This window comes from Apus apus, chromosome 3 (genome assembly GCF_020740795.1).
Source record: "Apus apus isolate bApuApu2 chromosome 3, bApuApu2.pri.cur, whole genome shotgun sequence".
NCBI classification, from domain to species: Eukaryota; Metazoa; Chordata; class Aves; order Apodiformes; family Apodidae; genus Apus; species Apus apus.
Window position 1 is genome coordinate 75,279,871 of NC_067284.1, and position 15,086 is coordinate 75,294,956.

Consider the following 15,086-nt stretch of genomic DNA (forward strand, 5'->3'; position numbering starts at 1 on the left):
TTACCTTGCTACTGTGAGTTCTCCCTGTCAGAGGAGAACCTATGAAGAGATGCAGCCTGAACAACTCCCATGTCAAGCTTACATTACTCAGAGATGGGAAAGATAATTTGAAATGCATGAAGCACTCAAAGCACTGGATTACATGATAGAGGCACTCCTACAACACTTATCTTACAACTCTCAGAGAAAGACTAAAAATTCAATACACCTTTTTTCCTGGCCTGCAGGATAAGCTTGGTCTTCCATAGAAGAACAGTGAAATCACCATCTCTTTTAAATAAAGGTCACATTAGTTATCTAGTAACAGTCACGTCAATAGAAACCTACAGGTTGAAATGTTTGTCCAGATACTTGTCCTCTGAACCACACAGTCATCAGCAAAAGACAGCCAGCATTTCATACATAAAGGATGTATCTCCACACAATGTCACATCAGGGTGAACAAAACAGCAAGTTCAGTCTCTGTTAAGAAAACTGAGTGTAGTGGAAGACACCTTTTTAGAGCCTAGCCAGCCTTACATTCATAAAATGAAGGCTAATGCTGTGATCTGGAGCTGACTCCCAACTCTGACACAAGCTCCCTCTGGATACACCACCAAATTCCCAACCTTCGGTTTCTTTTCTGTACAAGGTGTGTAACTATAGACTCTCTTCCTATACAATGTGTCTCTGAAACCATTAAAACAGAAGACTGCTACTTGCTCTGTGTTTATCCAACAGTGACCAGAACAGGGTTCCAATCACAGCTGCCAGTTTTAGGTGCTAATGAGAATTACGCAACTAGGAATGGTCTTCATAGCAAGCAGCCTGCAAGAGCAGGGACATATGAAGCTATCTAAATGAGAGTTTCAGCAATATAAAGACAGACTTCCAATAATGTTTCAATGAATCAGTTTGGGCATATATTCCTATATAATTGAAGTGTTTGGAGAAGGAAGTGTCCAGAGGTAGGATATCAAGATGACATTGCAGCACTAAGAACACTGCACATGCAGATCTTGGCACCTACACTAACCTAGCCCAAGCAGAGACAATACCTCTTTAACTCAGCCCAACAATGGCTCATTTGGAAAGCATTCAGGGCTGGGAAACTTGTGAAAACAGTGAGCTAAATCGCATACTGAGGCTGGTAGCAGCTGCTGACAGATTTAAAAGCCCATAGAGATTTCAGCTGCAAAAAGGTACAAAAGAAATGCAAACAGTAACAAGGTGAGGTCAGTGCCAGCAGCCCAAGGTAGAAGAAGCTAGAGAGTTTTTTTTTAAAGCAAGAAAAAAGTTTAAAGGGAAAAAAAAAACAACCAACAAACAAAAAAAAAACCCAACAAAAAAAAACACCACAACCAAAACAAAACACACCAAAAAAAACCCCAAAAACTTTAGCTGTGAAAAAAGAGTGCAAACCATGTGGAAACATTTAGGGTGAGTTTCCAAACAAGGGGGCAGCCAAGCGAGGCAAGGAGTTTTATCCTTGCTACACACAATTAGAAAGCTCAGGCCAGGATCACATTCTTGGGGGGAGAGGGAGAGTGAAACGATATGTAAGGTCTTAAGACAAGCAGAGGAATGCTGTTGGAGGTCAAGCATGTGGGAAGGAAAGGAGGGGCAAACAGGGAATCAAAAATGCCAGGTTTGAAAGAACCACCAAAGAGGCCAGAATACACAACTGAAAGGAACTGGCTGGACTCAGTGAAACTGATTGCTTTATTTATCTGCTTAATGATTTTTTAAAAAAAACCTTATTTCAATAAAGAGCAACTAACTTGGTTTTCAAATTCACACTGCTCTTTCTGGAGTCGGATGGCAGATCAGACAAGAGGCAAAAGCTCTTTCCAGAAGATGTGCACAAAACTCAGTGAAGATCTTAGTCAATATAGTTCAAGACAACTATTTCATTAAAAGAATGCTCCTATTGACTTAAAACACCCAGAAGGCAGGATGTTGCCAGTTAGCAGCTGCTAGATGCTGTCCTGGACACTGGCAGTGTCAGGGTCATAAAAAACACTCCACCTTCCATGGGGCAATAAGAATATATATACAACTTCCAGTCATGCAATTTTGCATCCTGATAGCACGACATTCTTTTCAGGAGAGAAGCCTAGAAAGGTAGTTTAAAAGGATGGAAGATCCAGAATGGACTAAGTGCATCCACACCCTACTTTGTTGTGACTCAGGAGGGTAGATTAAGCCAGAAGAACATTAGAAGTCATCACATTAGCTCAGGTAACTTACTCCCAGGTGAAATGGGCAGGTAGCAAGCATGAATATTCAGAAGTGGAAGAGACACCTTCTCAAAGAATGCAAAGCAGCAGCCAAGCTTTTCAACACTCTTCCTTGAGGTTAGTCTTCAGCGAGTGTGATCCTTCACTGAGAGGAACAAAGGAGTGGGAGGAACTGAAGAGTCTTACATGCCCATTAATGAAATCTCGCCCTATAAGGAACCAAGAAATCTCTGCAAAATACAAGAGACATGAACTCCTCTTCTGGAAGATTTCACATCATCTTACCTCTCACACCTCCAGCCCCTTTCAATAGAAGATCAGAAGACCATTATGACTGCACAAGAAATCCCTGGATCCAGTTAAAACAGAAGATCCTGGATCAGGCAGACCATTTTCCTATTCTGACTGGGAACCTAACAGATGGCACATAAGAAAACTTGCTACTTTGGAGGAAAACAGGAGAAACAATGGAAAGAATAAATTTCAGAAAGGTAATCTGCTCGATTAATAGGTCTTTCTGACCCAATGGCAGTGGCAGGTCTGTCAGTATATAGAAAGTAAGGATCTAGAGTAAGCTCAGTAACAGCAAACATCTAATGAAGGAAAAAGGAATTGCGGCAGGAAACGGGAAGAACTACGAACCCTGAATGCAGTCATCAAGACTGGGGTTGGAGCCAGGCTAAGGAAGCCGACATGACTGAACACCCAGGGAGCAAATGTAAAGTGCAAGAAAAAAAGGTTGGTAAGAACAAAGGGGCAAAAACTTCCTCCTTCATCACCTGTGCCAGCTTCCCAACAGAAATGAAGTAACTCCTGTTCTATGTCTTGGATGAGCACTTTGGTTCCAGCAATTCATGCCAGCATGACCCTGCACAATAGAGCTCAGCCTCCTGGCTCTTAAAAATACTTGAAGTTGCAAATGTTCTCATGAAACACAGATTAAAAAGACATTTGCCAGGCTGACCTGAGGGAGATGTAATGTACCTCCTGTTAATATTCCATACATTTCTCTCCTTTGTCTATTTCCTTTTTATTTCTTTTATTTTTTTTTTTTGCTGAGAGAGGGATACATTAAAGTTAATTTCACTTTCATGTGGGCATTTTTTTTTTTTTTTACTTACAGAGATTCAATTTAAATGATAAAACATTTAAAATGTACTCAAGCTGGACTGAGTTTCAGATATTTCCAGTTTCGTTCTCAGGCCAAAAGGGATGGTGGCCTCCATTCAAAATGGCTACAACCCAAGGAAATAAAGAGACAGAGAGAAAGAAAGGAAACAAGAAGGAGGAATGGGCAGGAAAGATAAAACCAATATTTTGTGGGATTTAAAACCACATTATGTCCCTTGTTTTTGAGAACATTCATTGAAGTGTGAAAGCTGGCTATGCTGCTGTGTAGCCATCAACTTGATAACAATATCACTCAAAGCCCTGGAAGAGCTGAAGAGAAAAGTGTTTCACACCTAGACTGGGGAGCACTTTTCTTAGTGATGTGAAATTCAATTAATATAGAGCAAAAGTAATATTTTAAGAATGCTCCTTCAACAGTTTGCTTCAACTGGCCTTACAATAAGATTTACAGAGTCCATAGGAATTTTGGAATTTAAGTCTTAAAATAGTTTAAAAGGCAAACTTTGTAAGATACTGAAAGACACAATAAGACTTCCCATTTTCAATATACCGATGCTGAAGCCACAGCAGGTAGGATGGAAACTTCAAGAGTATCATAGAGTATCAGGGCTTCAGGGCTCAAGCATCTCCTGGCTTCAAGTCAGAATGCTGGAGACCAAGAGCTTCAAACTTGGTTCTCCAGGGATATTTGGACCCTCATGTAAGATTTCATCAGCTCTAGTTTCTAGTTCTACTTGTTCCACTGACTACTGGACTTCCTGATCACCAGGGAACTTCCCAGTTACTTAAGGTCAGACAACTGCTTTATTTTGTAAAAGACAAAAAACAGCTACCCAAAATTACCAACCAAGTATCTTTGAGAAGGTGGCGTTGGTTTTCGGAGTGATTTTTTTTGGTTACTCTTTTTGGTTTGGTTTTGTCTGTGAACATATAATGAATTGTGCATAGTATCTCCAGCTTAATGAAACACACAATTCCAACATGATATGTTTAACTTACCACAGGCAATAACTTAATTAATATGGACCTAACACAAATTTTGTTAGGAGGGAGAAAATATTTTATTTTCTTATGTTTGCTTGGATACCTGTCTCGTTTCATCTATTTCTTACAAGTTCAGCTACAGATAGTTGAGTTATACTTTTTTGCCTGTGGGTCACAATCTCTCTTACTTACAGTGTCCTTGAATGCACATCCTTTAAATGAGCTTCCATTCCAGGCCTGTGATTCCCCTTTAAGGGCTTCTTTTGTGATGGAGAGAAATTAATGGCATCTAAAAGCATATTTTCATTTTTTAAATGTTTATTATGTCTACAAACACATTCAGGCAATTATTAAAGAATTATTAAAGAACAAAATCCTTTTTCCATCCCCAGAGGCAACACTTTTGGCAAGAAAACAATCTTTATTTTACACCACAGAATTCAACCCTAAGATGTAATACATTAGCAAATAATCTTCATCACCTCTGCTGTTCAGAGATGCCTAATTACATGTCTGATTAGACTTCTGTTGCATTGTTTGGTTTTTTAACAGTGGATGGGTACCCAAGCAAAAGGACAGCCAGGTCTCAGCAGTGACAAGCATCACAGGAACCAAATCCTCAAGATGACACAAACTTGCAAAGCTCCCTAGAAATGTTAAACTTTACTCTCCCATGTTAAACTCAACCTGGAAACGTCAGAACTTCCAGACCAGATGATACTGGCAGTTAACTGACCTGTGATCAGCACCAAAAGCTTCAGAGAGCTGCGCAAAAGCCCTGTGAGCAAAAAGCAACAGAGCAAACTCTGTAGATGGTCAATCACTTCCCAGCCCCCTGCCTCAAAAAACTGGCTGATTCTGTGATGCAGATGAGTTAATATCCCTTTCAAGATGGGGACAGCACTGGTATTTGCAAATATTTTTTTTTTTTAATGCAGCTCCAAAGTCTTCCTTTTGCTCAGTCACATCAGCATTATCCTTACTGTTTTTTTGTGAATCATTCAATGGGGAACAAAACTGAGAAAGTCGGAATAATATTAAGATGCCTTTACACATTCTAGAAAACCTCCATTATTTTAAGAATTTTTATTTTAGTAACTTGCTTGCATAATCACTTCAAAAAATTATGTTCCGATGATATGTTCATTTTTACGTTATGGCCTTGCTCTGTATGAATACACCACTCTTATCTTGCTTCCAGTTCACAACCCCATTCCCTCTTTCTACCTTTCTCTTGCACATATCTACCTTTTCTCTTTTTCTCACTCCCCTTGACCCTCTCTCCTGCCATGCAAAAGTGCACTCTCCATTACCCACCTCATCAATCACTCTCTCAGTCTCTTAACAGCATCATACAACATACCCAAGTTACAAAAATGTACCCAAGCTACAAAATGAAGTATATGAAAATCCCTGTTCAGTGTGATACCTGTTGCCTCAGGTTCCCCAACATAATTTATACAGATGTCTGTCCCCAAAAGGGCCACATGTCACTTGCACTGATGCTCCCAGGTGGCATAGCACAGCTGACAGCCTCATGCCCTGGAGGAATTTATATAAATTTTGTACAAAGTAGAGAGTGATTGTGACACACCGTGGGATTTCATCCAGCATCCCCTGCCAGGCCCCAGAGAAGGCTGATGTTCATGTGCAATCACTTTCAGGGAATAGTTTATGGTGGTTTGATCAGCACAGAGGTACAACTCAAGCCAACACAAGATAAATGGCACTGGGATGGCTGGGACTGTAGAGGAAGGGGAAGCAGTGGAAAGAGATCAGGGAGGAGGTTTTCAGCAGCACATTACAGGCCTTTGCAGTAGCGAATCCAATCAAGAAGTATCAAAGATTTAACAAGTGAACTGAGTAGGACCACATTGCTAACACATGACTTACATTGCCTGAAGAGACACACTTAAACTAACAACAGCCCCAGGAACCTTTATTTTTTCAGATCATGCTGCCTATGCCAGGATCTATTGGCAAATAATGAAAAGGTTAGTCTGGTGGCTCACATTCAAGCTGTGCCTCTGCCCACCAGTTATGGAAGTCAGGGTGGTGTGGAAAAAGAGACACTCACATCACAGTTCCAGAAACAGATGTCCAAAAAACTCCTTCAGGGATAACTGCAGTGAGTTAATTAAAACAAACAAACAAACAAAAACACAAAACAAACAAACAACAAAACAAAACACCAAAAAATCCATCTTCTTCAAGAACTCAGTCTCTTTGCAAACAGCTTATGAAACCTTAAATCAGAAGATAAAAACCTTCCCTATTTAATCACTGTGTCCACCTCCAGGGGACAGTATAGGATTGTTCCCCTACAGTTTTCCTTCCATTACTTTGTCCAATCCAGCTCATCAAGCTGACATGTAAGAGGCAGGCTGCGGGAAGATTGCACATTTCCAATGCTGAGGAGGTTGATAAAGCATTCTGCAGGACTGTCTGTCTGAACTGTCAGTGAATGATGTTCATTTGACCACAAAAATTGTCTACACTAATTCACAAACTGCAGCAAAGAGCAGAGCAAAACAGTACCACTTGGCAAAGCTTCCTAAAAAGATAAACATTTCATAGGCTTTACCTAATATTCAACTGCAAACACTAGAGTGTGATCGAGGCAGGCATCAAGAGGACCGAAACAGAACCTCCTTCTTTAGACAAAAACCAGTGCCCAACCCTACCTTCTTAGGGCTGGGCCTGGCACAACTGCAGGGCTGTACCCACAGCAGAACTTGATGATAGATGCTCTTTCAACAGGCAACAGCACTACCACCCACACAGCTTGTACCTCTCCAGATGCAGCACATTGGTTAAAAGCTCCCACTTGGGCACCTGACACATGTCCCAGGTCCACTGATAATCCAAGAAGAAAAATCAAAACAACCCCCAAAATAAAACAGTTTCCCCCCACCTCAAGCTCTTCTACCTCATCCTAACCCTTGGAATTTAAAGCAGCGTTTGTAAAGCACACAGAAACAACACACCATATGAGGCTGGATTTTGACATTTTGATCAGTTTTCCAAGTGATAAGAATTAGGTGGATCACTGGAAAATTACATTGAGTTTCCATGCATTTGCATACACATGCCACTTGCACCTTACATACACAAAAATTATTTAGATAAGACATATGACATAACATGTGCCCATACCTACAATGTTTTATTGTTACATTTTATGCATATGAAACCACTGTGTATATGAGTTGTTCACACAGCCTACTGGCATAGGAAGCAATGTTTGCATTTTAGCTACTGCCACCAGTCTGACTGTAAAGCATAAAAGCAGACAAACAAAAGGCTGTGAATCCCATTATATTCTACTGCCTACTTGCCTTTTCAGAGTTGTGCCTTTAAACCCCTTCAGTACTAGGGGCCCAAATCTCTAGATTCTCAATAATAACAGTAGAAGACAGAAAGCACCTGATATTTAAGTACTCAAAGATGTGCTTCTCTTCTACCGTGCCAACACAGAAGTTACTCATTCTTAAGGTTCAGCAGAGTAAGACTTTCATCCAATAAAGGTCACTGCTTTTTGGCAAAGAAATTTATCTCATAAGAAGTAAACTAGCATTCCCCCGTCAAACACACACATCATCACCACTGTACTGCTCCTTTTTTCCTCCTTAATCTTTGGTTAATTGCTTCTTTGTTCCCTGAAGAAGGGTTAAATCCTGTCTCTCTCTGCTCCTCAAAGTTCTTTGGGACTCCAGCATACAAGGATACATAACCAGCAAGGCCTATTGTGGCAGTCCCCTTTCACAGGCCACTGGGAGCATCTGCTGTTCATTTTTCTGTCCTTCATAGGCAAACCACATGCATGAGACAACAACTTCCTGGGCGAAATCGAAAGAGATAGAATGAGGAAAACCGGTACCTCTTTATGCAACAAGTTACACAGATGTTTAGAAAGAGAGAGAGATCATGACTTGGATACACATTCTCATATATGCAGGGCTATGATATGGGTAGAGCAGAAGGGATGCTCAATGGATATGGGCGGGCATATGAGGACAGCAATGAAAATAGTTTATTATCATCACTACTTTCTCTGTTATGATGGGCTGCATGTCCATGTCAGTAAATTGGAATCAGTCCACTGAGAGGAATGGGGATGAAAACTGAATAGTTAGGCTCATGTCTAATCTAAATCCCTGCTGCTGCAATTTAAGCCTATTACTTCCGGCCCTATCAACCACAGACATGGTGAGCAGATCTTTTCCTTCCTCTTGATAACAGTTTTCAAGCCTATTAAAGGCTGTTATAGTGTCCCTTCTTAGTCCTCTGTCTTGAGGCTAAACAAGCCCAGCTCTTTCACTCTTTCTTAGAGGTCACGTCCTCTGGACCTCTCATTCCTCTTCTAATTGACTTCCGGGCTCTCCCTGGTCAAAGTACAACTTTCTTGAAGTGCACTGTTCAAAAGTGGGGACAGCTGAGACCTTACCAATACTGAGTGCAAAGGTTACTTAATCCCTCTTCCAGACTGCATTCCTGGTTATATATTCCAGGAAGGTAATTTATTTTTTTAATTATTTTTATTAAAAAAACATCAAAACCTGCATGAATTATATTCACTCATGAGCCACGATTAATCCCTAGTTTCTTCTCTGAAGGAGTGTACCCACCTGGCTGCTTCCCATCCCAAATTACCTTGCTCCTAAAGGGAGCAGGTTTTAATTGCCCCCGTTGAATCTCATCCTTTTCCACAAAATTTCTCTGTCTTCTTTTAACCTTATTTTTTAACACATCTACAGTGTTTACAGCCTAGTGACATGTGGAAAGTTAATAGGTACATTCTGTATTCCACCATCCAGACAATTTAATGAAAGCACCAAAAAGAACTGAAGCAATTAGACCTCTGATACATCTTTTTATTGTGACAGGTTGCAAGTCCTCTAAGGCAAATAACATATTTACCTGCACATTCTGATTATACACAGTATAGTGAAGCTTTCTTTGAGAGAGTTATTTTAGTATCACCATATATAACACTAAATAACAATAAAATCTGCAGTTTCAGCACAGTGCCCATTCCCCGCCCCTCATTTCCTTTCCTTCTCCTCCCCTCAGTTTCCCCTCCCTTCCCCCTACCTGCGCCAGGGTTTGCTTTTCATGCCAAGGTCCTTTAGAAGAGACCCTGCATGGGAAGGTAGGTGTGGGAAAGGTTATTAGGAAACTGCCATCTAAACTGCTACCTTTCCGGCTTCCCCACCCTCTCCCTCCCTACAAAGTCTCCTCTGTTCTGTTTTAATACTAATGAGTCCAGAGGAGGTTCCTAGGCTGGAGCAATTCACAGCCTGGACTGTGCCAAAGCACACAGGCACACACCTCTCTGATCGCTTCCTGCCCAAACACAGCCCTGCTGGCTCAACCCTCAGAATGCCGGCTGGGAATTGCTGCTGTGGACCCGCGCCAAAGGAAGGCTGAATTTCCAGGGGCGTCAGTGCCACCTCCTCCACTCCTCCCAGCTTTATCCTCTTGTGTGCATCCTATTTGCCATATGCGTGTATGGAGGAAAACAAGGGTAAGTCAGAGCTTGGCTGACCTTTAAATCTCTGATAAAATATTACGTAAAAGGCCAGGAGGAACTGAGAGGTCATTTAAGAATGTAATGAGCAAAATTAACTTCTTATCAAGCTTTGGTTGCACAGCTCAGACACACGTGCTCAAACTTATATACAGGGTAAACTCAAAGGAACTGCAATAAATCTACACCATTTCTGGCATTAGTTCAGGTTTGCACAGACAGAAGTGAAAGCAGAAGCTGGCTTTAGTTCTTCTCTTGGTCTCTGAATAATTACTCCTGATTTAGTAGTGTAAACCAGAGATCATAATGTCCCTAACTCCATTAAACTTAGTGGACTTCCTTTGCATTTACAAATTAAATTGTAACAGAGACGAAACCTCTCAGCTGGATAGCCCCATAACAAGAGGCTTGTTCTACAGTTTACAGCAAAGACTTCAGACACAGAATAGACTGAGCAGTCCATCAGTCCCCTTCTCACTCTTAACTTCTAGTTCAATAAAGGGAGATGAGCTGTATTTATTATTGATCAGTCCAGACCAGCTAGAAGAACATTCATGTAACAGAAGACTCATAACTCCTCTGAGGTGAGGTGGAGGGCAATTCCACAATGTTCTTCACTCACATAAACCAAGTATTTCCACAGTCAAACAGTGAATTGAAGGCATGACAGTATATTTGGTCATTCATTCACACCCTGTCCTGTCTCATTGCTCAAGTATTCTGGTAATCAAAACAGCAACTACTGCACTGGCATCACTGAGCTTAAGAAAACACCATCCAAGATGTTTTTCTCTAAATATTTCTAAGAATTTTTCACAAAATACAGCAACAGGAATAAGAGAAGGGTGAGCATTTGCATTGTAGAATGATCTAATCTCCTAACAACAAGTCACAATTGCATTTACTATCTGGTTAAGATTTTGTAATCCAAAAGTTCTCCCGCATAATTAATGTAGAAGCCAACAACTTTACACCGACGAACAAACCCGTCCAGCTGTTGCTCCCTGTACAATATGTAATGCTGAAACACAGCCGCTAAAGCAATCCCAATGGATTTTCCATGACTCAGGGATCTCCCTGGATGCCTTCCAAACTGGGAAACTGCAATCTGCTTTCCCCTTATAAATTCCTCTGGAGAAGTTATTCTTCAAACTTCCACCTAGTAAGCCATTGCATAACATTGTTGTGCACACTGCTAAGTTATTTTCAAAATATGTCTGTGTCATAAGTCTGGGCAGCTTGTCCCTTTATCTGGTCAACAAATGATGGGAAGCTGCAAAATTAAAAGATGCCCTTATGTGTTTTTAATATAGAAGTGCATAAAATATACAAGTGTTAAGAAGGGCCCTTTTGCATACAACTCTGGATCCACATGTGAAAGCCAGTCTGCCCAGGAAGGCTGTAGAGTCTTGTCTGCCTAAAACAAATAACAGGTAGACAAGAGCAGGGCAATGTCTATGACAGGTGGTTTGTAGTAGAGGTTTGCAACCCAAGATCATCAAATGTGATTCATTTTGCCACTGAAAGACTCCTGTACTGCCTATGACCTACATGTGCTGCATCTTTTCAGCACCTTTTCAATCTGGCTACAATTCTGTACTATAATTGGTTTAAGAAGCAATACTATTCCCTGTTTCAAACCAGGGAAACAAACTCACAAATGCATGAGATGACTTATATAAGCTTGCAGAGGTACTCAGGAAAAAGACATATTGCTCTTGAAATATATTTTCCTCCCAGCAAGCTTACTTACTGTTCCATTTACAGAAAATGAGGTACCTAGCATTAAAAGCGCTGGGTCAGTGGTGTTCCAGTGGCAGGTGCAAGGCATCTGTCTGTACTTCCTCTGGACAAAACACACCAAAGACAGAGTGGCTGTGAAGGCAACCTGGTGTGGCAAGTGACAGAAAAAGCACCTTCTGACACTTGCCTTCCTTGTGCCGCTCCCACCCGGTGCTGAAGGGGTGAGTAGAAGGAACACTCACCTCCTATATTTAATGACATTAAAAACTCCGCTTCACTCAGTACGGAGGCAGGTGCCAGGAAACTGGTGACCTGAAGACCTTGTACCCTAAAAGGGCACTACTCCACCCACACAGCCTCACCCGTGGCACCCTGTTGGAGTCATGCAGATCGGGCACATGACAAGAAAAGGCCATTTCCCTCCAACACTGAAAGAGCCATCCCAGATTACCTTTATAGTTTCCCTGAATGATAAACAACCTTGAGCACTGTTTGGAGACACAATCCACCTATAGAAGGACATGAAGGCATGACATAATAATAAAACCTTTCCCCCACTCTCCTTCAGGCTGTACAATACACTATCTGAACAATCATTTTATCTGATATAACTTGCTACTAGATGAGCAAATATACGCAACAGATTAAAAAGATGATCCTTCATGACTATTACATACTTCTCCATTCAATTATCTTGTTAACAGTTCCTCCTAAAGCCCAGTTACAGTCTACCTCAGTAGGGATAACTCATATCCTGAAAAACACTTGCATCACACCCGCTTCCACAAATTTCCTGTTCAGTGCTTACTCAGCTTCAGGTGGTTACTTTTACATTGCTGTTTTGTTATAACTTTTAAAAGGTCTTCACCAACACAGGGACCTGCCTCCCCCTTTCTTGCTCAAATGGGGCTAAATGACAAATCATACCTTCTACAGCATCTCCGACTGGGCCCTTCTTCCATGTGCTGCAGAAGTAACAGACATCTGTCATTCAACCTTCCCTCATCAACATGTAAGCTCTTCCTCCAAAAGCACATCCAAAAGATTATCTTGGCCTAGCATTCATGTCATGTCACTTCCATCTTTGCACCCTGCCTTTGCTCTCCCTTCAGCACCACAGCTACTTCATTTGTTGTGTCTTTTTCTTCAACACTTTGGAAAACTTTGTCCCTCCTTATCACAAACTACTGTTCAGTTATAATGTGGCCGTCATGTTTTTTGCATGATGTAGTACTTTCCTCTGCCAGTTGGCACCTTCTCATCACAAATTACTTTTCTGAACTGATTCACACAGTCTCCAGCAGATCAAATATAGATTAAAATACCCTCTCTAGAATAAGGTCTTAATAGATTCAATAGATTTAAAAATGTAAGACTAATAAAGAGAAGTAAAGAAACTGCAGAAGGGCAGGAATCATACTTTAAGAAGTCCTTTCAAAGCAGTGGAACTATAAGACAACCCTCTACTGCTCCTGGTGGTTCTTTTTCTACTGGAGAGGGCAGAGCCTGTAAATCAACAGGCATCAAAGTGACAGCAACTATATGACAATGCTAGTTCTATTCTAGAAGGAAAGCAGGAAATTCTCTACTTTGTATCTATCCAAGTGGAGCTGGAAAAGCCCCAGAAAACTGAAATAAAGATAAATTGATCCATCCAGCTAGCAAGCATGACTCCTGCTATCAATATAATTTGAGGGTTTTATCACCTTTGCAGACTGCAGACTCAATCCAGAAAGTTCCAGGCTCTTTGTTATATCTGTAAAGCAACTATTTAAATATAAATGATGTTTTACTAAGGAAAAATACCAGAGTACAATTTTACATTATTTCTTTCGTTTTATGTAAAGCTGCCTTACACTTGCAGCAATGCCAAAAGAAGACAGTGTTATCAAATAAGCTGATAAGGCATTAGAGATGCGTAGACACAACATTTTCAAAGAGTAAGCACATCCATCCTACCCCATGGCTTAAGGAATAGGATATCACGGCAGCTTCCAAGCATTCAGTAGAGGGAAAAGACAAGACTGACATCTTAGCACATCCATTCTCTAGTGGCAGGATCTGTTCTTTCCCCCTTTTTTTGCATCCCAAGCTACATATCTCTTGTGCTTCCAAAGTATAATACTTCTCCTCTTATGTCCTAGATTTCCTCAGTCATGATACGTCAGGATTACCTGGTTAAAAATGTGTTCCAGTAAATAGGACTTTCTCAGGTATTTCATGTCTACTGTAAGTAAATCATACTGAGAACACACTCAAACATTCTTTTCAGGTATTCCCACTACTGACCACAACCTTCCTGAATTTTAGAAAGGCAGCCAGTGTGCTCTGCTTGGGATATTCAGAAGCCAACCACCATCACAGACACAGAAAATACTACAGAGGCCAAATTTCAGGCAATGTAGAATGATGTAACTCCACTAGTGTCTTCAGTGGAACTGAATTGCTTTACATCATATAACAATGTGTCCATAAGTTTTACAGTAAAGCAACAAGAACTACAACACAGTGAATCACTGCACAAAAGCCTTGTAACTACACAGGTACTTTGGTAAGACTCCCGGCTTCTTCACACCCAAAGTCTGGCACGTGAGCCTGGATCTGGATTTACATTTGTTTACACAACCCTATTGATTCTCAGACATAGAGTGTGAGACCTGGCTCCCATCTCATGCTCCTCTCACAGCATCTGGGTCTCACATTTGCAGCATAGTGACTGCTACTTCTTACACAGCTGGTCAGGGAGCTGGGAGCTACAGCTGCCAACCAGCTGCACCTACTGGAAGCGAGCCTAGAGAGAGAAAGTGCTGGTGCTGCACTGAGTGCCACAAGCCCATTCTTATCTCAGGACTCCACATGTAGGTGAGTGTCTGTCTGAAGAGGAGAACTGTCTCTGCCATGAAGCCTAAAATATAATACCTCTCATGTATTGGGACTTGAATAAGTACAGAAAACTGCTTGTAGTGATATGTGCATTAAAATCAGGGACTTTTCCATGTGTACTGCACATGGGACTTGTGTATGACAGACCTGACATTAAGAAAAATCTATCTTTGAAGAGCAGGAAGCAAAAGAAAAATTGTATCCTGGACATGGACAATTAAAAAGAAAAAAGGCATCTTGAATACATATAATTTTGGACTGAAGAACTGTGATGGACATAAAGAAACATCTGTGCATAACTAGGTAGACTATACCATAGAGAGCTTTTGCCTCCCAAGCCTCAGTCCCCTAATTGCTTCAGAAATCTTAAACCACCCAATACTTTTGCCATTATTGTAATAGAAGACAAGTGCATCTGAGTGCATGAAAAATGTTAAATCTGACAACTATAAACTAACTCAAAAGAAAGGAAAGTTTTTGTGGCCTAGCCCTAATCAGCAAGGACAGCAATCTACTGCCTCAAAGCTTTGCTTTTTTCTGCCTTTAGAGACAGTGTCTTCTACTCAGATGGTAATGCTAAGCCTTCTTGCTGGATA

At 41.0% G+C, this 15,086-nt stretch overlaps 1 protein-coding gene across 2 annotated transcripts in view; it reads right to left on the reverse strand.

The window, feature by feature from the left end:
- Positions 1 to 15,086, reverse strand: part of DAAM2 (dishevelled associated activator of morphogenesis 2) — a 180,332-nt gene that overhangs the window by 100,213 nt on the left and 65,033 nt on the right. The window lies entirely within an intron of this gene.